Source organism: Nelumbo nucifera, chromosome 8 (assembly GCF_055504915.1).
Source record: "Nelumbo nucifera cultivar China Antique chromosome 8, China Antique-T2T, whole genome shotgun sequence".
Taxonomy (NCBI): domain Eukaryota; kingdom Viridiplantae; phylum Streptophyta; class Magnoliopsida; order Proteales; family Nelumbonaceae; genus Nelumbo; species Nelumbo nucifera.
The window spans coordinates 33,529,949-33,556,747 of NC_142656.1; the positions used below are offsets into that span (position 1 = coordinate 33,529,949).

At 39.0% G+C, this 26,799-nt stretch overlaps 1 pseudogene across 1 annotated transcript; it reads right to left on the reverse strand.

Moving 5' to 3' along the window:
- Nucleotides 1-201: 201 nt before the first annotated feature.
- On the reverse strand, nt 202-24,735 carry LOC104603176 (histone H3.2-like; annotated as a pseudogene). Its single transcript, XR_016079152.1, has 3 exons — nt 24,044-24,735; nt 23,769-23,826; nt 202-1,153 (listed from the first exon to the last, which is right to left on the reverse strand). The product of XR_016079152.1 is annotated as a histone H3.2-like (transcript).
- Nucleotides 24,736-26,799: the final 2,064 nt, after the last annotated feature.

Genomic DNA, 26,799 nt, shown 5'->3' on the forward strand with positions numbered 1-26,799 from the left:
TGTAATATATTAATAAAATAAACAATTGTTTTCAATTTTATTATACTAATTTATTTAATTATTGTATATATAAGCAATTGTATACATCAAAATTCATATAAAATTAAAATTTATGTGTGTTTTTTCATTTTTTTAAATAATATAGCTTTAGCTCGGTCCACAGCCTGACATGGCCCAAGGTTTGACCTACAGCACGGCATGGCATGACAGGCATGGGCCATGAGCCATGTTGGACTGACCCCCAAGTTATCCCAGCGGAGGGCGGCATGGCCCAGGACAGCCCCCACTTTGTGCGGGCCACCCACGGGCCTTGCTGGTCCGTTTTACACCTCTACCCACAGCACATCCCAACCGTGTATTGGGAACATCTCCAATTGGGCGCCCGTTGGGTGCGCATGCGTGAACTTGATTTTTACCGTTAAAACAAAATCTCCCGCCTCTCCCTCTCAAACAAAAAAAGAAATGGCTCTTCCTATTTTCTCTGAACGAAAAAGAAAACCATCCTAAGTTCTTTGAAGAAATGACTCTCCAATCTACCAAACTATTCTGAGTTAGGTTCTTCGTCTTTCTGAAGTCTCAACCTGTCATCCTATTTTCTCTCTTCTCAAACACCACCTGTCTACAACCGTTCATCATCCACGGCTTTTGTTAGTGCCATCATCTTCCATGCTGTCGTTCTGGACAGCTCCTGCCACCAAAGAAACACCACTACTGTAGACGAATCATCCTGACCTTCTTTTCTGTATAGAGGTAGTGTTTCTAACCATTCTGGTATTCTTCTAATCCCCCCTGTTCTTTCATTCTCTTCAAATAAATATTGTACAAATAGTTGTATTCTTTTACAGACATGTAAAATATTCTAGTGATGGCTAATCAGCTACGTGGTTAACCTGGTCAAAATAAATCTCATCCTTTAATGCAACAATGCCTTATGTTGTTGCACTTTCAGAGCAGGGCCTAGACATTTTCTGGGGCATTGTATCCCATAAAAATTGCTTTGACTTGCTCAAAGAACAGAACTTGGACAACCACACAGAGTGGAAGACACTCATTTTGTGCTGCACGCATGGATGCTTGCTTCCATTGTCAGCTTCTTGACATCCATTAACCCAGAAATTCTCCTTTTCTCAACTTTCATCAAGTTGGGATGTTCCTGAAACAAAATAACATCACAGTTCAGAATAATTGTCTAAGTGAGTTAGCCTCTTTTTACTCTGGAGAAGTTAGTTTTAGTTTCAGTTAGTCTTGACAAAATTTTAAGTAGATGAAAATCATTTCCAAAAATATCAGAAACTATAAAGTGAGCATCATCATCTTAATTGATGGATTAAGAACAAACTATAGACTATCAAGAAGGAAGAGTTTTGACCATAACCATTTGATAGGGTAGAGAAATTTGGTTGGTAAACAATACAGGATTCAGACCAGCAACAAAATTCAGACCATCTTGTTCTGTGATGAAGAAAATAGAACAAGATTCTATTGAATGCCCTTGTTGTTCATAATGATAGATTCAGGAAAAGTTCTAGTGCTAAACATTTTCCAATGAAGATTTTCTAGGTAACAAGTTTCTGAGTTTTATTTAAAGCAACCTTATAATGTCTGAACTCTGAAGATGATTCCAGATAGCAAATTGATCAAAACTTTGAGGATCCATGCCAGGTCTGGTCCAGCTAGGTTGACTACATAACCAAGGCCATTGAGCTTGATTGAGGTCTTTGCACAGCCATATGACTCTACTTGTAAATACAAGTGCAACATTGATTGTCTTAAAATAAGAGCTTGTAAATACCAAAAAATAAATAAATAAATAACCAAGAGCTTGTTGGTAAATATAGTTATTCTCTAGGAGAATCGATCAACAAATGGCAAGCTCAAAGTACATAAGCATAGCATAGGCTTAATCAGGAATCCTTGATACTACAAACAGCAACATAACAAGCTGGTAGCAAAATTCCATGGTATTAGTATCTTCAATATACAAGAGAAGATTACTTTAATTAGTAGGAGACCCTTCACTCATCCTCAGAATCATTACTGCATGGGAAATAATTCCTCCCATACATCCCACTACAAATTACAGAGGAAAAGATTGAGAAGTATACTGTTGAAAATGGGTCAACATGCTAAAGGCAATGGGGCATTTAATACATAGATGGTTAAAGAACTTAACCTCCTACCCACACAAACAACAGGACATATCTTGAATCTCCATGCTCCTTCTCACTAGCTATTCCTTGGTGAGGCACAGGTGCAGGGGGAATCAGCTATTCCTTGTTGAACCATAAGCATTGGTTTTAAACCAAGCTTTTCATATAAGCCTTGTCCCAACTATATGGGGTCAGCTACATGAATCCTGTTTTGCCATTCTCTTCTGTTCAATTCTAATGCATGGGCATGCTCATGGGGTGGATCTTTGAATTTACCAACTCTTAAACTCTTTGAATTGATGGATTGAATAGGTTCAGCTAGTGATAGATATTAGTAGCTCTTAAACTATTTGAATGGGTGTAGTAGATACATTATAGAAGTGTGTATTCATCTTTAGATTCAAACACTTAAATTGTAAAAATAGTCTAGAAAATGGTATTACCATGCCATTGAAAGGAGATTTCACCATCATATAGCACCTTTGTAATGTAACCACATTGTTTGTCATAGGATTGCTTGCTAGGTAGAGGAGAGGATCTGGAGAGGGCATATGTGGAGTTTAAGACAGCTCTTGAGTTTGCTTAGACTCTAAATTAATTTTCTGATATAGGTATGAATTTATCGAATGGAAATAGGCATGACTACAATTCCTTTTTGACTTTTCTTACTTATTGATATTAGGTATTTTTGTATTTTTTAACACTACAAGAAACATGCTCTTTTGACTTTTTCTTGCTTGCTTAATAACAAAAGACATGTTATTTTGACTTTTTATGCATTTTAACAAATTCATATGGTTTTTTTAGGATCCAATTATGTGGACCCAACATTGAAATAAAAAGATACTATTCATATGGTTTTTTTAGGATCCAATTTTCTGGACCCAACATTGAAATAAAAAGATACTATATAGTAACAAAGATTGTATATTTGCACTTATTTGTTGGTCTTGTTAGTTATGGTTAACAATTAGTCACTTTTCAGACTGGATCGGAGAACTTAGATATGGATAAGAGATTCATTAATATGTACCTATATAGTTTAGCTCATTATGTAATATTATATGTGTTGATATGCATATTTTTAATGTAGGAATAGTCATGAATACATTAATGGAGCTAGAAAGTGGGTTGAATGGGCTAAAACTGGTGATGGATGTCAAGGTGGATTGATTTTATGTCCATGTACGCGTTGTTGTAATCAATTTTGGCTTGATGGAGATGAAATACTTGGTCATATATTATGGAATGGATTTCGAGAGAGTTACACACACTGGGATTGTAATGGTGAAGACTCATTGCATTCAATGTCTGCTCATGATGAGGATGCTAGTGTACAAGATGGCACGCAAGAAATGTTGTATGATGCATTTGGAATTGGAAATCAGAGTAATGATAACAATGAGGCAGAACCTGGAGATGCAGAGGGGCCTGATGTACAAACCTCCACCTATTACAAGCTAATGGAAGATGCTGAGCAAGAGTTGTACCCTGGAAGCAAGTTCACAAAGTTGTACTTCATTGTGGAACTGTTAAACATAAAATGTTTGAATGGATGGAGCAATAAGTCATTTGACATGCTGCTTAACTTCTTGAAGAGGGTCCTTCGAGAAGGACCAATGCTAACAACAAATTTCTATGAAATGAAGAAGCTTGTTTCAAATCTAGGGTTCTATTACAATAAAATTGATGCATGTGAAAACAATTGTATGCTATTTTGGAAAGATGCTGCCAAGTTAGAGGCTTGTTCTGTTTGTGGTGCTTCAAGATGGAAAACAGCCGAGTGTAATTCAGATAATGAGGAACCAAATTATTCTAAGACAGGAAAGGTTCCTATTAAGGTTCTACACCATTTTCCATTAAAGCCAAGGTTGCAAAGATTGTTCATGTCATTAAAGATGGCTGCTTTTATGAGATGGAAAAAAGATGAGCTTGTAGATGATGATGTATTGCGTCATCCTGCGGATTCATCGGCATGGCAAAGCTTTGACTTAAGACATGAAGAATTTGCAAAGGAGCCTCGAAATGTTCGCCTTGGGTTAGCTAGCGATGGATTTAATCCCTTTAGGACTGTTATTTCTGTAGCTACAGTAGTCTGAACCAGGAGAAGAGAAGAAGAAGAAGAAGAAGATGAAGAGAACAGTCGAACCAGATAGGTTAAACCCTATCAGTCGACCCTTAATATGGATTAGCCTCTAATTAGTGGTATAAAGACTAAACTGCCCCCACTTAAGTATGGGACAGGAAGTCTTTATTAAGACTACCACACAAGCACATAACTTAACAGAAATAAATTGACTAACCTACCCTTATTCGGCTAGCTCTAACACTCCCCCTCAAGCTGGAGAATATATATCAGATAATCCCAGCTTGTTACATATATAGTTCACTCTCCCTAAGTTTAAGTCTTTTGTAAACAAATCTGCCCATTGATCACCTGAGCCCACATGTTCTGTGCTTATCTCTCTAGTAAGGACCTTCTCCCTCACAAAGTGGCAATCAATCTCTATGTGCTTTGTTCTCTCATGAAAAACAGGGTTGGATGAGATGTGGAGTGCAGCTTGATTGTCACAGCCATACTAATTCACATGTAGATTCCTCAGCCATACTAATTCACATGTAGTGTGTGCCATGGCTCTGTATTCGGCTTCAACACTACTCCTTGCCACAATCGTCTGCTTCTTACTCCTCCATGTCACAAGATTTCCTCTAAGAAATGTGCAGTAACCTGTAGTAGATCTTCTATCAAACACAGAGTCTGCCCAATCTGCATCTGTATACCCAATTACTTCAAGTTTTCCTCCGGGTTTGTACAATATCCCATGGCCTGGACCTCCCTTTAGGTTTGTGATAGTCAAATAGTTCAGCTTCCCCACTATCTGTCTATACCTTCCAGGACCATAAAAATTTCCCCTGTGTCATTTCTCAACTTAGCATTTGGTTCCATGGGAGTTTTAGCCGATTTTGCACCTAACAGTCCTATTTCATCCTGAAGGGATGAGAGATCCATCATATGGATGGCTGAACCCTACAAAAAGGTAGGGCAAAATTTCAAAAATTTCTCTTCCTCCCATCTGGGAATCACATTCCCTGTTTTAGAAAATTTGCATTTTCAATGATCAATCTTGAACCAAGAACCGAACCAGATCTGAAACCAAAAGGTAGGAGAGGGATGTACCAGATACGGAGTAGCAGTAACTCCCAACGAAGGTGTTCACACCCAAGGAAAACTCTAAAGACTGCTCCCATTGAAGATGACACAGCGTAGGGTGGAGCAGAATCAACAGGTTCTTCACAAGAACCGAATCCTTCAGCAAGAATTCGATGGAAGGAGTGTGAACACAACTTCAGATCAGTCTTTCTCCAAAGACTGATATCAAGAACACTTCTTGATCGCTCCTACAGAGAAGATTGAACTGGCAATGGCGGAAGCAAGAGGAGGGCGCAAGAGCAGAAGATGGCGCAGTCTTACTGTACCTGTCTTCTCTCTCTATGATCTCAGATCTGATCTGATCTGATGAGATGATATGTAGAATGGTTCGCCCCCTTCCTCCTTTCATAGCCTTAAAAGAGATCTCCTAATCTCATTATGAGTTTCCTAATCCAAATCTATATTTGGATCAGGAGTTCTCTTTAAGAGATAAGGATAAGCCCTTATCTTATCTGCAGATTAGATCAGCCCTCCTAATCTTATTAGGAGTTTCCAGATCCAAATCTGTATTTGGATCTAGACTCTCTGAGTGGATAGGGATAACTCTCTATCCTATCTGCTAATCCCAGTCCCAGATCCACCCCCTTCTTGAACTAATCCAATTAGACCAGTTCGAATTGGGCTTTAGGCCCATTAAGTCCATGTGCTCACTTACCTTCCAAACTGCTGCCCAATTGGGTTTCCTTGTATGGCGTGGGGCCCAAATATTGATCTACACATCAGCCACATGGGTTCAGCCTAGCCTCTATGACAGGGCCTGGCCGAATTCACTGTTATGGGCAGTGAACCCCTAAGGCAATCACCATGGGCTTTTAATGGGCCCAACACTTACACTAAGTGGTCCCTGGGCCAAGCCACCTTATAAAAACCCAGGGACTGTGGGTAGATGCAAGATTAGCCCATCAGGTACTACCCTCAATGGTCTTACACTTAACCTCTCAGCTCATAATGATCAAACACTGCCCGACAAGAGAGGCCCTCTCCCTCGGATGCAAGGAACAATGTTGCACTCTCTACTCACATGGATCCTGGGAATTAAAACCTTTTGCAAACATTTTGAAACCATAATATATATATATATATTTTGCAAAAACAAATTTCAACAATTGAAATCGGCTGCCGGCAGCTTTGGTTTCCATCAGAGATAATGCATCCACGATCATTACCCTTGTCTGACAAAGGGTCTGATCCTGTCACTATGATCACCCACTCAGATGAATTCTTAGACTATTCCAACATACCCAGGTTTTGACCCCCTCTAAGAATCTCACTCATTGGCATATCAAAAACAACCCAATCCGACACCTCGTGCAGTATCATAATTGAGTCTAGGGGTCTAGTGTAACATTTCAGTTTTGCCCATTAATCACCAAGGTCCAGGGCATACTGGAATTCTGGTCCGGTTCAGGGTTTTAAGTAAACCTACACTGCATGTACCTCGGGTCTCACCCTGGTAGCTGAGACAAGCTACCCCAACCAACTTGGCGGCAAATCAGTGTCAGCCTTAACAGGATAAATCTCCCTAGACTTATCCAACGGCTGTAAACATTCTAAACTAACATGAGTCTCATAAGTGTCCAGTTTGAGGGTATTACATAGAAACACACCATAATAACACAAATCAAATATGTATTTTATTCATTTATTTTAAATGGCATAAGGTACATCATTCTGATTGGAGCTAAGGGCATACGCTGTCTAACAACTCCCACTTGCACTTAGGTCCAATCTGGTACAAGCCGGAGTCTCAGACTTTCCACGTGTTTCTCCGCTGATTTTACCTTTTAACATCAATCTCTCATAGATCCAGTATTGTCACACAACAGTAGAATGGGTGATGTGCTGAATTCCAAATTCAATAATAAACACCTTCATTCATAAGGCAACCTCACTTACGACAATGTGTTCGTCTTGGGTTGTGGATTGTTATTTTCGCTACTTAGGACCCCTATTTGCTGCTTTTCCAACAAACAACATACAATCCTATCATGAAAACATACCCAGATGTAGACTTTCTATCATCTGGATTGGACTGGAACTCGGCATCAGTATACCCTTGGATCTGTAGTGAGCTACCACTGAATACAAGACAAAACTCTTTTGTCCTTCGAAGGTACCTAAGTATATTTTTCACAGCAGTCCAGTGCTCCTGCCCTAGGTTGGCCTGGAATCTACTTACCACACTCACTTCCTAAGCAATGTCAGGACGAGTGCACAGCATGGCATATATGATGCTCCCTACGGCTGAGACATAGGGAACGTCCTTCATGCCCTCAATCTCCTCGGGAGTCTTGGGAGATATCCCCTTGGAGAGAGTGACTTCGTGCCTGAAAGGAACATTTCCTTTCTTGGAGTTCTCCATGCTGTATCTCTTGACAATTTTGTCAATGTAAGCAGATTGGGATAATCCTATTATCCTCTTCGATCTATCTCTATAGAGTCGAAGACCCAGTATATAAGAGGCATCTCCAAGATCTTTCATGGAGAATTGCTGTGAAAGCCATACTTTCACCGTAGTCAACATTCCTACATCATTCCCAATGAGTAGAATGTCATCTACATACAGAACCAAGAACGTAACTGATGAGACTGAAAAGAACCTTATTTTTGTCCCCCAATTTTCATCTTTTTACATCACTTTAGCACTTAAATTAACTCATTACTCTTGTATTTCGATTCAGGGCAATAAAGATGGCAATTGGAAGAAAACAAGGCAAATCGGGTGATTTTGCACAGTAATCTGAGCCTAACTCTCAATTCCGGACTCCGAATTGGACATATCAAGAAGCATTAGAACGATGAAAGGAAGGCCCACAACCTTTACGTTTTGGGTTTTGACAGATTCGGCCCGAATCGAGTACGAAAACGATCCCAAAGTCGGAGCAAGTTCGCAGCCAGGCCCATTTCACAACTTAAGCCCAACTCGCAGAAGTATCTTAAAGCAGCCCAACTCGAATTTAAGAGTCAAGAGTCCAAATCTCAAATGTAATCTCCAAAGAGAGAGTCTTATCAGATCTAAAGTCTTGAATATAATCCTAGAGAGATAAGAAGATTGAGATTAGATCATTAGATAAGAGATAGGATAGGATTAGTTCAAAGAAGATCAAGACTCCCTAAAGATAAGATGATCTCCTAGAAGGAGTTGGAAAACAGCCCTCTTCTTTGGCTATATAAAGAGGGGGGCGAACCAGATCTAGCATCACTCACTCCCAGATCCAAGAGATCATCAAGAAGACCAAGAAGCTCAAGAAAGCAGTTCGGCTATGGAAAAGCAAAGCATGGAGATTGCGCAGATCATGAGCAGCTAAGCTTCTTTTTTTTGGTTCAAGAGGGGAGGTTCGATTGTGTCATTGTGAGGTTTTGTAGTTAATTTATTTTCTTGCTTTTTAATTCAAGTATTCATTGGTTCTTGTGCACATTTTTATTGGATGTTAATGTTAATTAGTCTGACAAACTGAATTAATGTTGATTTTCCTACTGCTATCCATGATTTCGGTGATCCATAATTGTCACGAATAGTGGTACAAGTAGCAATTAGGTTAATATCTTTTTGGGTCAATTGTTCATAACAGCCTTTGACCAATGTATTGACATGTTTTAACCTAAAGAAAATTGATGGAACAAGATTCAATAATTGCAGCTATCTCAATTATTATTATTTTGGTTTAACTGTTTTCACAAAGCTTAATGCTATCATTAATTAATATGGATCGATATCGTACCCAGTTGATTAAAGATAAGTGTTGATCGAATGCTGGGTTTGGTCAACTGATTTAGGAAAACACAAGGTTTATTATGGCTATCCTAATAAATCTAAGGTTAAATGCTTGAATTGCAAGAATGCTGAAATTTACCAAGGATCGATGGCCAATTGATTCAACCCGAACCCTTGAACCAGAATTCGGTAAGACTGATTTTCTCTTGTTTGTTTAGTTTGTTATTGCTTTCTTATTCTTTCAATTTTAGTTATTAAATTTTCCCACTCAATTATATTATCCATTCAGCTAAGAGATTATTGTTAAGCTCCCTGTGGGATTCAACCTAGTACCACTTTTACTACAAATATTTTATTGTGGGACTAGTATTAATTTTGAGGGCTTCAACAAACCCGTTAAAATTTTGGCGCCGTTGCCAGGGAGCAACTTTAATTTCTTAGCTATTACTTATCTTTGATAACCTCTTTTGTTTTATGACTCGTGCTTCTCAACGAGGTGAACTCGAGTACAACCCCGAAGTTGAGAGGACCACTCGTCATTTAAGGAAGGAAGCTAAGCAAAGGAAGGATCGTTCACCAAAAAGGGTGAACTCAGATTGCGAATTGCCCACTTGTGATTTTCCCATCTTCGAAGAAGGAGAAAGAATGGTTGACAGAGAGATAACATTGAGGGAGTTGGTTGCACCGATTATGAACCAACAACCCTTATGCATCACGTACCCCACTCTTGAGGTAGCTTTTGAATTGAAATCTGATTTGATACAATTATTACCTCTATTTCATAGTTTTCCAGGTGAGGACCCTCATAAGCATCTGAAGGAATTCCATGTCGTCTGTTCAAGCATGAAACCCCACGGTATGACCGAGAATCAGGTAAAACTCATAGCCTTTCCATTTACTTTACGTGATAAAGCAAAGGATTGGTTGTATATTCTTCCTCCCGGTTCAATACGCACATGGGATGAGATGAACAGGATATTTTTAGAAAAATATTTCCCTGCATCCCGGGCTGCAAACATAAGAAAAGAAATATGTGGAGTTTGGCAATTTGGTGGTGAGACGCTATATGAATATTGGGAAAGATTTAAACAACTTGTTGCTAGCTGTCTACACCACCAAATACCCGAACAGCTTTTGATCCAATACTTCTATAAAGGGCTTCAGCCCATGGATAGAAGTATGGTCGATGCAGCTAGTGGAGGAGCCCTAGTGAACAAGACACCCGAAGCGACCAGGGAATTAATTTCCAACATGGCCGAAAATTCACAGCAGTTCGGTGCAAGGATAGATGGCACCACTAGACGGGTTAATGAGGTAAGCCATGTCAATTTAGAAAATCAGATTTCAGATCTAACAGCTTTGATTAAGCAACTTTCTGCAGGGAAATTACAAACAACCAGGGTGTGTGGTATCTGTTCGATCCCTGGTCATCCTACGGACATGTTTCCATCATTACAGGATGGATCGATTCAACAAGTGAGTGTCGTAGGAGGATTCCTAGGCCAGCCCCAACAAAAGTATGATCCCTACTCCAATTACTACAATCAGGGGTGGAGAGATCATCCAAATCTGAGCTACAGGAACTCAGGAGGACAGCAGCAATATCAGCCCCATTTTTTCAGTCGACAGCCCCAGTATTCAACACCCATCACAACGCAAGGCCAACCCCCGAATTCAGGTACGTCATTAGAAGATATAGTTAAGGCTCTAGCTACTAATACTCAGCAATTTCAACAGGAAACAAGAGACAGCATTCAAAATTTGGGGAACCAAATCAGCCAACTTGCCACTGCCGTTAGCAAGTTGGAGGCGCAGAGCTCCGGGAAACTACCATCACAAACGGTAGTCAACCCCAAGGAGAATGTAAGTGCAGTGGTGTTGAGAAGCGGGAAGGAACTGCAGCTAGAACCTACCTCACCAAGGAAGGTGGATAAAGGACAGAAAGAAGAGGAGGTACAGGACTCAAGAGTTAGAGAGAACGTTTCAGCCGTGATCAAGAGGACCTTACCAGAAAAATATGCTGATCCAGGTATGTTCACCCTACCTTGTGTGATTGGCAATAAGCGAATCGAGCATGCCATGCTGGACTTAGGTGCATCTATCAATGTCATGTTATACTCGATTTACTATGCTTTGAGATTAGGTCCTTTAAGGGATACTAAAGCTGTTATCCAATTAGTTGATCGTTCTAACGCCTACCCAGAAGGGATTGTTGAGAATGTAATGGTGCAAGTTAACAATTTAATTCTCCCAGCTGATTTTTACATTCTGAAGATGGAGGAGAACACGATCAAAGGTTCAGCCCCACTTCTATTAGGCAGGCCATTCATGAAAACGGCCAAGACCAAAATAGATGTGGATGAGGGTACCCTCTCCGTTGAATGTGACGGAAAGACTGTTAAATTTAATATTTTTGAAGCTATGAAGTACCCAATTGAAGACCATTCGATCTATTCGATTGACACTTTTGGTCCAACTGTGTAGGAAATTTTTGAAAAAGATATGAATGAGGAGTTAGAATCGAGTGCACAATTGGATACCAAGGCTCCTATTCCAGATTTGAACCCGCCCATGATGGATGGAAGGGGAGCACACCGAAAGCTGCAACCACGAGAGTTAAAGTAGCAAAGGAGGATGTCGAGCATAACGACGTTAAACAATTGCGCTTGTGGGAGGCAATCCATTGTGTTTAGTTAATTTCGTTATTTTGTTTGGTTTTGCTTTTTTGTGTTTAGTAGGAACCCAACAAGACAAACAGGGAAGTACCCCCAAATCCTTCTACTTTATGCATAATCACATACATTGGGGACAATATATAACTTAAGTGTGGGGGGATTAGGGAAATCTTATAAAAATTTGGGATACCTTACCTTCTTGAAATTTCTACTCCTTGGAAACTTATCCTTGAACGATTTCAACTTATCAGGAATCATGTGCTCAGGCTGAATAGATAAGATAGGATGCAAGCATGACTAACTGAATCTTTCTTGGCTGCATATGGTACCTCATGATTTTAATCGATCAATAGGCAAGATGCATAAGGGTTTGATTGATTTTCACATAATTATCTGTCAAACATGGGTTGATTATTCTAGAACTTGCTGTGTTAGGCATATTGAGACCACGACCAATGAATTCATGGATCAGGCGGCGAAACCCTGTGATTCTTGTGCAAAAAAAAAAAAAAAAAAAAAACATTGAAAATAAAACTATGACTAATGTGAGATGGAGCATAAAATGCACTCACATCTAGAAACGAAAGGAAGTGTGAGATGGAGCATAAAATGCACTCACATCTTGAAAAGAAGGCAAGGGTGAGATGGAGCATAAAATGCACTCACCCTAGAACCCCAACCCCATTCTCACCTTCAGATCCTAGGAATTCATACTAAGTGGTGGAGATGTGATACATAGCAAGCTTATGGCAATAAGCACACCTTGTTTTGGTTTAAGAAACAAAGAATGGTAAGTGAATCTGGCTGTATTGGTTTGTTAAAAGCAATGAGTACCCGTTCAGCCAGGGAGTTTCAGTCGGGAAGGTTTGTCTCCTTGACTGTCAATTTAACCTGGGACCATGAGAAAGGGTGATTTGCGATCACTCTTGGACGAGAAGAAGGGGAGAAAGATATGAAAGAAGGAAGGTTACCGAGTCTGAACTAAAGCATGCAATGAACCAGGCCTCAGGTAGAGAAAAAGAAAGATTGAAAATCAGTAGTTAGGTTCTCTTGTTTTGCTTGAGTTTTGCCTTGCCCGAGGATGGGCAAAGTTTAAGTGTGGGGAGATTTGATGAGACTGAAAAGAACCTTATTTTTGTCCCCTAATTTTCATTCTTTTACATCACTTTAGCATTTAAATGAACTCATTACTCTTGTATTTCGATTCAGGGCAATAAAGAAGGCAATTGAAAGAAAACAGGGCAAATCGGGTGATTTTGCACAGTTTCGGCGACAGTCAGTAATCTGGGCCTAACTCTCAATTCCGGACTCCGAATTGGACAATTCAAGAAGCATTATAACGATGAAAGGAATGCCCACAACTTTTATGTTTTGGGTTTTGATAGATTCGGCCCGAATCGAGTACGAAAATGAGCCCGAATTCGGAGCAAGTTCGTAGCCAGGCCCATTTCACAACTTAAGCCCAACTCGCAGAAGTACCTTGAAGCAGCCCAAGTTTTAAAGCAGTCCAACTCGAATTCAAGAGTCAAGAGTCCAAATCTCGAATGTAATCTCCAAAGAGAGAGTCTTATCAGATCTAAAGTCTTGAATGTAATCCTAGAGAGATAAGAAGATTGAGATTAGATCATTAGATAAGAGATAGGATAAGATTAGTTCAAAGAAGATCAAGACTCCCTAAAGATAAGATGATCTCCTAGAAGGAGTTGGAAAATAGCCCTCTTCTTTGGCTATATAAAGAGGGGGGCGAACCAGATCTAGCATCACTCACTCCCAAATCTAAGAGATCATCAAGAAGATCAAGAAGCTCAAGAAAGCAGTTCGGCTATGGAGAAGCAAAGCATGGAGATTGCGCAGATCATGAGCAGCTAAGCTTCTTTTTTCTGGTTCAAGGGGGGAGGTTCAATTGTGTCATTGTGAGGTTCTGTAGTTAATTTATTTTCTTGCTTTTTAATTCAAGTATTCATTGGTTCTTGTGCACATTTTTATTGGATGTTAATGTTAATTAGTCTGACAAACTGAATTAATGTTGATTTTCCTACTGCTATCCATGATTTTGGTGATCCGTAATTGTCACGAATAGTGGTACAAGTAGCAATTAGATTAATATATTTTTGGGTCAATTGTTCGTGACAGCCTTTGACCAATGTATTGACATGTTTTAACCTAAAGGGAATCGATGGAACAAGATTCAATAATTGCAACTATCTCAATTATTGTTATTCTGGTTTAACTGTTTTCACAAAGCTTAATGCTATCATTAATTAATATGAAGCGCTATCGTACCCAATTGATTAAAGATAAGTGTTGATCGAATGCTGGGTTTGGTCAACTGATTTAGGAAAACACAAGGTTTATTATGGCTATCCTAATAAATCTAAGGTTAAATGCTTGAATTGCAAGAATGCTGAAATTTACCAAGGATCGATGGCCAATTGATTCAACCCGAACCTTTGAACCAGAATTCGGTAAGACTGATTTTCTCTTGTTTGTTTAGTTTGTTATTGCTTTCTTATTCTTTTAATTTTAGTTATTAAATTTTCCCACTCAATTATATTATTCATTCTGCTAAGAGGTTATTGTTTAGCTCCCTGTGGGATTCGACCTAGTACCACTTTTACTACAAATATTTTATTGTGGGACTAGTATTAATTTTGAGGGCTTCGACAAACCCGTCAGTAACCTTATCTCCACTGGATTTCCCGTACACACAGGGTTCATCCGGATTCTACTCAAAGTCAAACCTTTTGACGGTAGAGTCAAACCGGATGTTCCAACTCCTAGAAGCTTGTTTAAGTCCATCTATGGATCTATTTAATTTACATACCACGTGTTCTTGACCCGCAGCTATAAAACCTTGCGGTTGCTGCACATAGATATCTTTAGTAAGATCTCCATTCAGGAACGTAGTTTTGACATCCATTTGCCAAATATCGTAGTCATGGTATACTGCTACAATTAATAGGATCCTAATGGATTTAAGCATAGCCACTGGTGAAAAGGTTTCCTCATAATCGATGCCCTCTTTCTGAGTATACCCTTTTGCCACCAGACAAGCCTTATAGGTCTCAACCTTACTATCGGGGCCCTTCTTCCTCTTATAGATCCATTTGCAACTAATTGCTTTTACCCTAGGGGGCGGATCTACTAGAGTCCAGAGTCCATTGGTCTCCATCGAGTCCATCTCAGCTCTCATGGCATCTACCCACTTCAAGGAATCTATGTCCAACATAGCTTCCATGTAAGTCACGGGATCCTCCTCACTGGTCGTAGCTTTCACTAGGTAACTATCATGGTCATAGCCAAAACGAATTGGAGGCCTGGATACCCAGGTAGATCTTTTAGGCTGGTCACTACCTAGAACTTGTGGGACACCTCCTACTAACCCTGAGCTCTCTTTATCAAGAACAACTTCCTGACGATGATTGTTCAGGATATAGTCTTCTACCAAGAAATAGGCATTTCGGCTACAAAACACCTTCTATTCACGTGGGTCATACAATAGGTAACCCACAGAGCCCTTGGGGTAGCCTACGAATAGGCAACGGTTGGTCTTGGATTGAAATTTGTCCGCACTCGTTCTTTTAACGTGCGCTGGACAACCCCAAATCTTCAAGTGTCTAACACTTGGTTTCTTTCCGGTCCAAAGTTCATATAGAGTATTCGGAACCGATTTGGTTGAAACGCGATTCAGAATGTATATTGCAGTCTCTAATGCAAAACCCCAAAAGGATGTGGGCAACTTTGAGTGTACGAGAAGTGACCGGACCATATCCAATAAGGTCATATTCCTCCTCTCTGAAACACCGTTTAGCTGTGGTGTAGCAGGAGGAGCCAACTATGGTACTATCCCGTTGACCTTCAAGTAGTCCCTGAATTTGTCAGAGAGATATTCACCACCTCGATCTGATCGAAGGATCTTAATTTCTCTCCCTAACTGTTTCTCGACCTCTTGTCTGAATTCTTTAAACTTTTCAAATGATTTAGACTTGTGTCTCATTAAATACACGTAACCATACTGAGAATAATCATCGGTGAATGTAATAAAATACACGTGCCGGTTACAGTCCTAACACTCAGAGGACCACATGTATAAGGTCAAGCGTGCATGTACATCTTTCAGGCTTACCGTTAAATGGTCGTTTCATCATCTTACCCTAAAGCCAAGGATCACAAGTGGGAAGATCTTCTACAGTTAAAAAATCCAAAGGACCATCCTTTACCAACCTTGTGATACGATCTATATTAATATGGCCAAGTCGGTAATGCCACAAGCTTGTGGGATTAACTGTATCACGGATTCTTTTCTTGGGGATATTATCCAACGTAGTTTCGGCTATGTTAATTTCTAGAGAATGATGGAGAACATAGAGACCATTCTCAAGTTCTCCGTATGTGATGAATTTGTTATTTCTTTTAATAGTAATCATATTACCAAAAAGAATAGAATATCCATCCGCACACAATTTTGAAACAGAAATCAAATTTCTTCTCAAATTTTTTACATAAAGACAATCTTTCAATACAATTATTCCTTCTCTGAAAATTAACTCTACAATCCCTATGGCTGCAACTGCAACACTTGTAGAAGTCCCCAAATAAAGAGTTACTTCTCCGTCACTCAGTCTTCTGCTTATCCTGAACCCCTGCAGTGAGTTACACGCATGAGTCGATGGCCCGGAGTCAATATACCAGGAAGTAGAAATAACCAACAAATTGGTTTCTATGACACAGGATTCGAAATTACCTTTCTTGGATTTCAGGTACTGAGGATAGTTCCTTTTCCAGTGGCCGGTCTATTTGCAGAAGTGACAAGCATTCGATGCTCTGTCCTTCTTCTGCTTCTTGGACTTGGTGGCTTTCTTTTGGGGCTTCTTCTTTGCCTTCCTCTTTTTCTTGCCCGACTTGCTAGCTTCAACAAGCATAGCAAGAGGCTCATCCTTCTTAATGAGTTCTTCAGCCCTCTGCAACATATTGCTAAGTTCCTGAATGCTGACATTTAGCTTGTTCATGTTGTAATTCATGATGAACGGATTGAAGGAAGAAGGCAAAGAATTCAGGATGGCATCTACCTTAGTGACATGGTCTAGCTCGGATCCAAGAGCCTCAAGTTCATTGATGTAGCCCATCATCCGAAGACTGGTCATGAACCTGCTAGCCCTTGGACATCTGTGCGGTCATGAACTGTTTCAAGACCTTCTGCCGAGTAGAACAATTCTGCTCTTCGTACATTGTCTTTAGACTGTCCAATATGTCCTTGACCAGCTCGATCTGATCGAACTGCCTCTGTATCAGATTGTCTAGGGAAGCAATGATATAGCACCGGGCTAGGGAATTTTTTTCTTCCCACTCAAGGTATTCCCTCCTATGAGCCTCAGAAGCCCTATCTTCCGGACGCTACAGGGTCGGGTTTTTAGCCACCTTGTCCAACTTCTCAGAAGTTAGGACCAGCATAAGGTTACGGTACCAGTCGGCATAGTTTGGGCCCTTAAGTTTGTTGTCATCCAACAGCTTTGCAAATTGTCCGTTTGTCATTTCTAATAAAAAACAAACATTAGTCCACAACCTAATTTGATTCATGTTATCTACATAGATATGGCTTTTAATCTATGTTCCATTCCCATTTATTTATCTCCGAGATTTCCCTCCTATCTTAGTGATGAAAATTGCGAATTGTCTCTGGAAATGTGGGAAATCACATAGGGTGCATGGAGCCAACTGTTTCAGCTGCATAACCCCACCACCTTTCTGTAAAGGATCATATCCACTCATCATATGAGCTTTCCCTTTGGCCTCTACCAGACAAGGTTCATTGCCATTTTAGGTTAAACCTTTCTGTCCAGTGAGTGCTCACCCATCATATTCGTGAATGCCAAGGTATTATGAGAGAGTCTTCCATTTTAGGATAGGCCCCTCCCACATTAGTCTATGACGCCCCTATCATCTTATGAAACATTCCAACAGATCTAGCAGTAAATTGATAGCCCAATTTTATGGCGTGTTTCCTCATTACTGAAGGACCCATCTTCATACTAATGATGGAAGGCCTTTAGAGAGTTCATCATATGAATCTCCCGATCACATGCACTCATATTTCAGGAGGGAACAAAAGTTACACTCAATTTTAATTTAGGTCAAACCAAAGTGTCTCCCACTGACTTTCATAAAGCCAGATTTCTAGTGGGCCCTAATCGAATAGGGCCCTAAGGCCCATAATTAACTGGATTAGTTAAGAAGTCACATGACAGCTTAAACGGTCATGTGAGATGGGTGAATTTGGGTATGGATATGGGCTTAGATCAACAATGAGATAAGAGGATAACTCTTGTCCACTTAAGGAATCCATATCCAAATAAAGATTTGGATTAGGAAGCTTCTAATTGGATTATGAGAAACTGATCTTTAAGGCTTATAAATAGAAGGGGGCGAATTGCTCTAGATTTCACCTTTCTACTCTCAATTCTTTCCCTCTGTTCTTGCCGCCCAAACCCTAATTTGATCTCCAATTTTTGGACTGGTAGAGATTAGTTCCTACCTCTGATTTTGCAAGACAATCATATTAAATTTCGTGCTCATACTCCTTTGCTCAATCCAAGCTGTTGGATTGCAGTTCTTGCTGAAGGACTACATTGTTGAACCTGCTTCATCTCATGTTGCGTCATCTTCAATGGAAGCGGGTTTTGGTACCCTCTTTGGGCGTGAAAAGCTATTTTGGAAGCTACACGTGTGGATTCCGTATCAGGTAATGCCCTCCTTTTCTTTTGGTTTCAGATCTGGTCCTATTTGGTTCAAGAACGATCCTTGAAAATGCAGTTTTTCTAAAACTGGGAATACGATTCCCAGAAGGGAGAAATGAAATTTCGCCCAACCACCTTACATGGTTCGGCCATCCATACGATGGATCTCCCTTCCCTTCATCATGTTGTATTTTCTTAGAATGTCAAACACAATTAAGATAATGAATTAAAGAATTTGAAAACTGGGTTTTCACAACCATATCATTAACATAAGCCTCAATTTTATTTCCAATTAAATCAAGTAAAACTTTGTTTACACAGCAATGGTAGGTCGCTCCAGTGTTTTTCTAAACCAAAGGGCATAACTATATAACAATACAAGCCCATTTCAGTTACAAAAGCAGTTTTTTCTTCATCGGTCGGATCCATCAAGATTTGGTTGTAACCAAAGTGTACATCCATGAAACTCAACAGCTCGAACCTTGAGATCGCATCTACCACGCAGTCAATCCTAGGGAGTGGGAAGTTGTCCTTTGGGCTGGCTCGGATGAGGATGGTGTAGTCGATGCACATGTGACACTTGTCATTGGCTTTCTTCACAAGCACTGGGTTGGCAATCTAGCTCAGGTATTGGACCTCTCAAACTATGGGTGGCCATGAGTCGAGCTTCTCACTAGCTATTCGAGCTCGACTCGTGAAAAGCTCAGCTCGGCTCGATTTAAACTAATCTTTTAGTCGAGTTCGAGCCTGATATATAGGCTCGTTTGCTAATCGAGTCGAGATCGAGCCCAATGAAGCTCACGAGCCTAGTATAATAAATAAATAATTTTTTATTATATACATACATATACACATATAAACATATATAATAAATCATTTTTATTATATAATAATATTTTATATATAATATTTTTATTTTTTGTATATAATGGTAAATAATTTTTATAATTCTTATTTTTTTGTATGTAAAAAAAATATTTTTATGTCTACTTTTTATTTTTTAGAATAAAACTTGACTTGCAGTCAAGCTCGAGCTGAGCCGAACTTTGACATGCGAGCTTTGAACCAAGCCAAGCTCGAACTCAAATCTCTAGCTCGAACCGAGTTCGAGCCTAACACAGTTTCAACAAGTCAATCTTGAATAGCCAAGTATTCGGCTTGGCTCAGCTCAAATCGACCCCTATCTCAAACAAAGTCTATTGTGAGGAGCTTCCCAACCTCCTCATCTACTATCCTCCACCACTCCTAGGCGAGACTCCTCTTCCTCTATTGGACTGGTCTGACCAAAGGGTCAACATTTAACCTAGAGTTATCATAGAGGGGTATATGCCAGGAATTTCTGCTGCCAACCAAGCAAAGACATCTACATTTTTAATTTAAAAACTTACCAGCTCAGAGCGTAGTGGTTCCGTGAGGTGAGCTCTAATCCGCACCGTCTTCTTAGGGTTGATATCCGAGACCGGCAACAGGACGGTGTCTTCCATGGGGTGAGCTCTCTCATTTCCGTTCTCCAGAGGTGGATCCAAGTCGATACCGATGGCCTACTTTCCTATCCCCTTCAGTGTGGCCACGTAGCACTTGTGATACTCGAGTCGATCACCTCGCACCACTCCTACTCCATAGTTTGTCGGAAACTTCATCGAAAGATAATAAGTCGACACTACCGCTCAAAGGGCATGAAAGATAGGTTGGCTCAGAATGGTGTTGTAGGGTGAGGGGGTCGCGACCACTAGAAAGTCATGATCGAAGCGTACAGAATTTGGTGTCGAGCCAGCTATTTTTAGAACTCTCACCCGGCCTAGGGGCTACACCACTTCTCCATTAAAGCTGACCAGAGGGACGTTATTTGGCTACGGATCCTTCCTCTCGAGCTCCATCCACTCGAACGCTTCCAAGAAGGTAATATCAACCGAGCTTCCAGAGTCAACCAAAATCCGCTTTACCTCGAAGTCGTTTATGACTAACTTGACTACGAAGGCATCAGCGTGCGGATACTGGACCCCATGAGCATCATCATCGGTGAAGTAAGTCACTTTCTCCACACGAGGGCTCTTCGATGGGTTCTCATCCTCATGTTCGAGCTCCCGAACTGAGTTCTTTCCCGCCAAGGTGCTACATCCTACCACTATGGGCCCTCTTGAGGTCATGTTAGTAACACCACGGATGGGTCGCTCTACTAGTGGTGGGTCTCGGGGAGGCTAGTCCCTGCTCAACTATGGCACTTCTCTTGGCTGGCCGGTAGATCGACTTCGGTCCTCCTGCCGAATGAACTGCTTCAAGTAACCTCGGTGGATCAACTCTTCTTTCTCATCCTTGATATTACAGCAATTATCAGTGTCATGGCCAATGTCCCAATGAAAGTGACAATATTTGTTCGGGTTCCTGTTAGCAGGATCTCTCATCTGATATGGACATCTAACGTACCTGGCCATCTTGATCTACATCAAAATTTCTCCTCTTCATGTTTAGTGCAGTGTAGTTACGGTTATGGACAGGAAGGGTGCGAGAAAGCCAACCCGAGGATCCACTGCTTCTATACAGAGACCTGCTTCTTCTTTGTGGTGACCTACGACGGTTGCGGGGGAACCTACTATGCCTTGGTGACTTGCTCTTCCACCGCTATTTGCTTCTCCTCAACTCATCTTCTGACCTCTTCTATTTTTTGCTCAACTACGACCAGGGTCCAAGTACTTCCTCGGCCTTTGTAAGCATGGCCGCTAGGTTGAAGAATTCCATGGAGGCCAGAGGGTTCAACTTGACCTCCTAGTGGAAATCAGGGTGCCAAACGCCATTGACCATTGCGGTGAGCTAGATGGATGCATCGGGGTTGGGATTCTAAAGTTGCTCTAAGTTGAACTATTTGATGTAGTTCCAGAGCTTCTCATCGGATCGCTGGATGACATTGAGTAGGCAGGTCGTAGACTTTAGGCATCGTTTGCTTGTGGCAAAGTGTGTAGTGAATAGGTCGACAAATTGGTTCCAACTCTTAATGGAGCCCACATGTAGCCCCAAATACCACATCCAAGTTGTTCCCTAGAAAGTGGTCAGGAAGGCCATGCAAAGGCTTGCATTGTTTGCCCCGTGTAGCTGCATTAGGGCCTAGAAGCTATCGAAGTGGTCGACCGGGGTAGTTGTTTTATCATAGGAATCCAAGCTAGGGGCCATGAAGTCTTTCGGTTGTGGAGCCATTTGGATCTCAATAGCCAGTGGCGAAGTTAAGGACACTAGTTGTGCTGACAATGTGGCTTCATTTTCTTCTTTCTTTTCCACCTCCTCGTTGTCATTTAGGGTGAGGCAGCTTCTTCCTAGTGAAGGAAGGCAAATTCCATCATATGGATGGCCGAACCATGCTAGATGGTTGGGCAAAACTTCAAAAATTTTATTTCAGCCTTTCGGGAATCATATTCCCTAATTTAGAAAAACTGCATTTTTCAATGATGGTTCTTGCACCAAAACCAGACCAGATTTGAAACCAAACTAGAGAGAGAAGTATACCTGATACGGATTCTACAAATGTAGCTCCCAAAGTGGTAGTTCACGCCCAAACTGAATCCCAAAACCAACCTCCACTAAAGATGGCACAGCTTGGAACAAAGCCGGTTCAGCAATGCAGTTTTCAGCAAAACTGCAATTCAACTGATTGGATCGTACAAGAAAGGTGAGCACGAAATAATTCTGATATTTTCTTGCAAAAATAAAAAATCAAAACTAAACAAGATCAATCACAAAGATGGAGAGCGAATTAGGATATCTAGGACGGCAAGAGTAGAGAGAGAGAACTGAGAGCAGATGTGTAACTAGAGCAGTTTGATCTCTCCTTTTATAAGCCTTAAGTAGCACCACTCCTAATTGAATTAGGAGGTTTCTAATCCAAATTTTTATTTGGATTTGGACTCTCTAAGTGGATAAACACTGATGACATGACATCTAACAAAAAGTAAATAAATAAGCAAAATAATCTCCATAGTTTAATTTCACACTAAAGTACCCAATGGTTATGTTGCATTCACATTGCCAATATAGTTGCATGAGACCTGAACTGCAAGAGGTGATGTTTTCATATAGAAATTCTTTTGTTATGCATTCACATAGATGGAACGGTTAATGTTAATCAATATGCATTACATGATATGGATTTAACATGCATCCAGTGTCATAAATTAAATAACTACTACAAAGGTAAAAAAAAAAAGACAGGTTTTTATGGATATTGAATCATTTCTTCTTTCGATTGAGATTAAAATAAAATTCTATCAAATACTCATCCATTATATGATATGAATGGAGGAAGTAACGTCCACCTTGTCCAGCATGAAGTAGGAAAATATAAGTTACTTTTAACTAAGTTTTTTAATCAAAATCAACATCTAGATTGGCAGCTAGTTGCTTAGGTGTGCTCCCTTCCACTTAGCATTGGCTTAACACTTTCACAACCATGCATGTTCAAAATGGTGGAAGCATTTGATTTGCTTCTTTTTGTTAATGAAATCATTACTTGGGTATATGCAATACATGGAATATTCCAACTTTAAATATGAGTCATACCATCCACTTTCCTCTAATCATGTCCATTTTTCTGACTTCAAGAGTAAGCAAATTTGATAGTAACAAACAATTATTATAAAATTGACTACATAAAGATCTAACAAATGCAAATTACAACCTGAAGAATTTAAGATGAATATTTAGAATATGGAATACAACTATTGGAAATTAATCAGGGTTAAAAGCAATCCCTCATTTCTGGCCCATTATTGAATCAAGGCTCATTTACTTTTTTTTTTATATTCAACATATAATATACCCAAATGCAGAGGTTAAAAAGTTTGAATGATCTTATCAATATGAATTCAATGAGACCAGATTTAGAATACTCCTGAACTATTAATACAAAATCATTATTCATGAAACATGGGCATGTTTATATCTATGAAACCATCCCATCCAATATTATTATTTGGAATTTGTAACACTAGATTCTTTAATAACCCCAAATAGGGCAAGAACAAATAAGGATTTTATTGGGGAAAAAACTAATAACTCTATCTTGATTTTCATTACCAAACTCCCCTCTCCAAACATTGCAGAAATATAGAATGTAGCTCAAATTTTCTAATTAACCAAATTCAATAAAGAATTTTAGCTTTCATCTTTCTGTTTCACTCTTTCCACAGTCCATAATGATCATGCACAATAACCTTTTTAATGATAAATAAATAAATAAGAGGTTTTCTAAGAGGGGGCAAGGCACGAAAAGCCTCTTTTAGAGATGAAACACAGTACCTTGGATTTTCTCCATCCTTTTGACACCAAAGCCCAATAGCAATCCTGTGAGGGATTTCTTTTCTTTTTCAACAAGAAAATTGCAATTTGTTTCCATTAGATCTATTTACAAAACACCGATTAGAAGACATAACGAAACATAAAGAGAAAACCCAAACATTTAATCCCTACCCCTCCCAAAAGCAAAAGTAAAATAAGATCTAGACCACAGAACCCTTGTATACAGAAAAAGTAACTAGCAATCCATCATAAAAAAGACTTAAGCACGCGCTCACCCCTTGATTTGACGAGCGAGTTGAATTTTCGTTGGCATTATAGTGACTCTCTTAGCATGAATCGCACAGAGGTTGGTATCTTCGAAGAGACCTACCAGATATGCCTCTATTGCCTCTTGAAGAGAAACAACGATGGAGCTCTGGAACCGAAGATCAGTCTTGAAATCCTGAGCAATCTCACGAACCAAGAGTTGGAATGGAAGTTTGCGAATCAGAAGCTTGGTAGTCTTTGGTACTTCATGATTTCTTTGAGAGCTACTGTTCCTGGCCTGAACTGGTATGGCTCTTTACGCCACCTGTAGCGGGAGCAGATTTCTTGGTAGTCTTTGTTGCCAATTGCTTTCTTGGAGCCTTTCCTCTGGTGGATTTTTTGGCAGTCTGCTCAGTACACGCCATTGGAGGAGAAAGATTGTTAGAAATTTGGAGAGTTAGATTATAGAAAAATGAAGGGATTTCTAAGCTCTACAAACTTCAAAAACACAAACTAATAGAGGCCCTGTCTTTCTCGACCATAATCCATAATGCCCCTGTTTGGCTCGACCTATCATTTAGAAATGAGTGTGAGAGAGCGAGAGAATTGGGATTGGCGCGTGATGGTGTTTGAATTAAAGTAGAAGAAAGAGTGGAAGGGAGATGGAGGAAGAATTGGGATTGGAGCGTAAGTTTCATTAATGGAGGGAAAAGTATAAAACACGGTGGCCTCATGGTGGGAAAAGGGAAGTTTCTAATTACTATTTTAACAAAACTATCAAGATTTAATTTGATAAGGAAACAATAGCAATAATTATTTTAATTAGCAACTGAAATAATTTAGGTTTCTTGTATTAAATCATGAATAGGTTAATGTTTTAAAAACTGACCCAGAGGCCGAACCGTTTTTGCCTCTGGGTCACAGGTCGGTTCAACTTTTTAGGTTAAATGGATTAGACCATGTATTTTATCAATAAATAATGTATAATTGTGTCCTACTAGAGGTGATAAAAAAAACCGACCAAAACCGAACCGAAAAGTCGGTTAACCAAACCAATCGGTATACATATATTTCTATATATTTTATATATATTTATGTATATTATATATATTATATGTTTTTTTATATTTTGTATATATTATAAATTAATAAATATGCGTTATATATAAATATATATTTATAATATATGATATATTATTTATTAATTAAAATATAATATTTTATATATATTTATAATTTTATTATATATTTATATATTTTTATAATATATATTAAAAAATTAAAAAACCGACGAACCAGACCGACGGTTAACTGAATTGGTAATCGGTTAACCAACTAGTTTCGATTTAGTTTCAGTTACCAATTTTCCAAAAACCAGTAATATTGGTTCGGTCCAAGAAAAAGCCCAACGGTTCGGTTAACCAAACCGTGAGCACTCCTATGTCCTACATGTAATATATGTATTATTTTGTGTTTATTTTTTTATTATTTTTTTCTATTTTAAATTTTTTATTTGTAAAAATATTAAAAATTGCAATTTGAGACCAAAAAGAGATTTTTTTTTTTTGCGAAAATAGTGAGGTAAGCCACCATAGGCCCCTTGGGATGCATAGATCTCGGAAAGTTACTCAAAAAAAAAATCACATCAATCAAACATTTGAGTGCAAAGTTTTGGCCTCTTAAAGATTGCATACACATTTAGTTTGCAACTTGTGACCCAGTCACCAAGGCAAACGGGTCAATGGTCCAACCATCTAGATCAGATGGTTTGACCAAGTCAATGGTTTTTACTATTTTACATGTTTTACCAAAACTAAACCCAAAATCTTGGTCAGGTGATGGTTCAAAATAGCCAACTAACCCAAGCAATTGAACTCTTGATCGTTTAACCCAATCACTAGGTCACAAGTTGCACACTCAATGTATGTGCAAACTTTCAAAGGCCATAACTTTGTACTCATATGTTTGGTTAAGTTTTTTTTTATTTTAGGTATCTTTTGAGATCTAAAATCATAATTATTAGTAATTTTTTATAAATAAAAATTAAAAATATTAATTAAATACGCATATATTACATCTAAAAAATAACTATACATTTTTATTAATAAAATACTTGTTTTTATTAACTATACCTATAGGACAAAATAGTTCAACCTCCCTTCAAGTCGGCTTTTAAACATTGATAAAAACTAGAGTATAGGTTAACCATTCTTGCCTCAAGGTCTCATTACTAGTTAAGTTTGTTATCATATCTGAACTCCAAAAATAGAAATAAAAGGTTAAAACCCAAAAACATTGGGTTTTCTTCCCTTTCTGCATTTTTCTATATTTTTAAAAATCTCAATCATTATATTTAAATATTTAATATAATTTTTACATATTTTCTTTAATTTTTTATATTTTATTATCTTATTTAATAAAATTTTTCTGTATATTATTATTTTAATTGTGATGTCATAAGTTGATCCTATTTTGATTAATTAATTGCTTGATTGTCAAATGATCACATCATTTGGGTTTATCCAAGCTTGACTAAAATGAATTTTTGCTCTTTATTCCATTTGTTGATGTATTAAATATGTTTGTAATTACAGTTTTCAATGATTGTTGCTAAAGATTCAATGGCATTGCTGACATTTAAAGATAGAATTTACAACGGTTGATTCACATTAGTTTCCAATTCATTGCTTTAACAACAGTTATAGATAAAATAAGCAACAATTAAGTAACCTTTGTTGCCAGTTCCCTTGATTTAGCAACAGCATTGATCAATTGTTGTTGATGT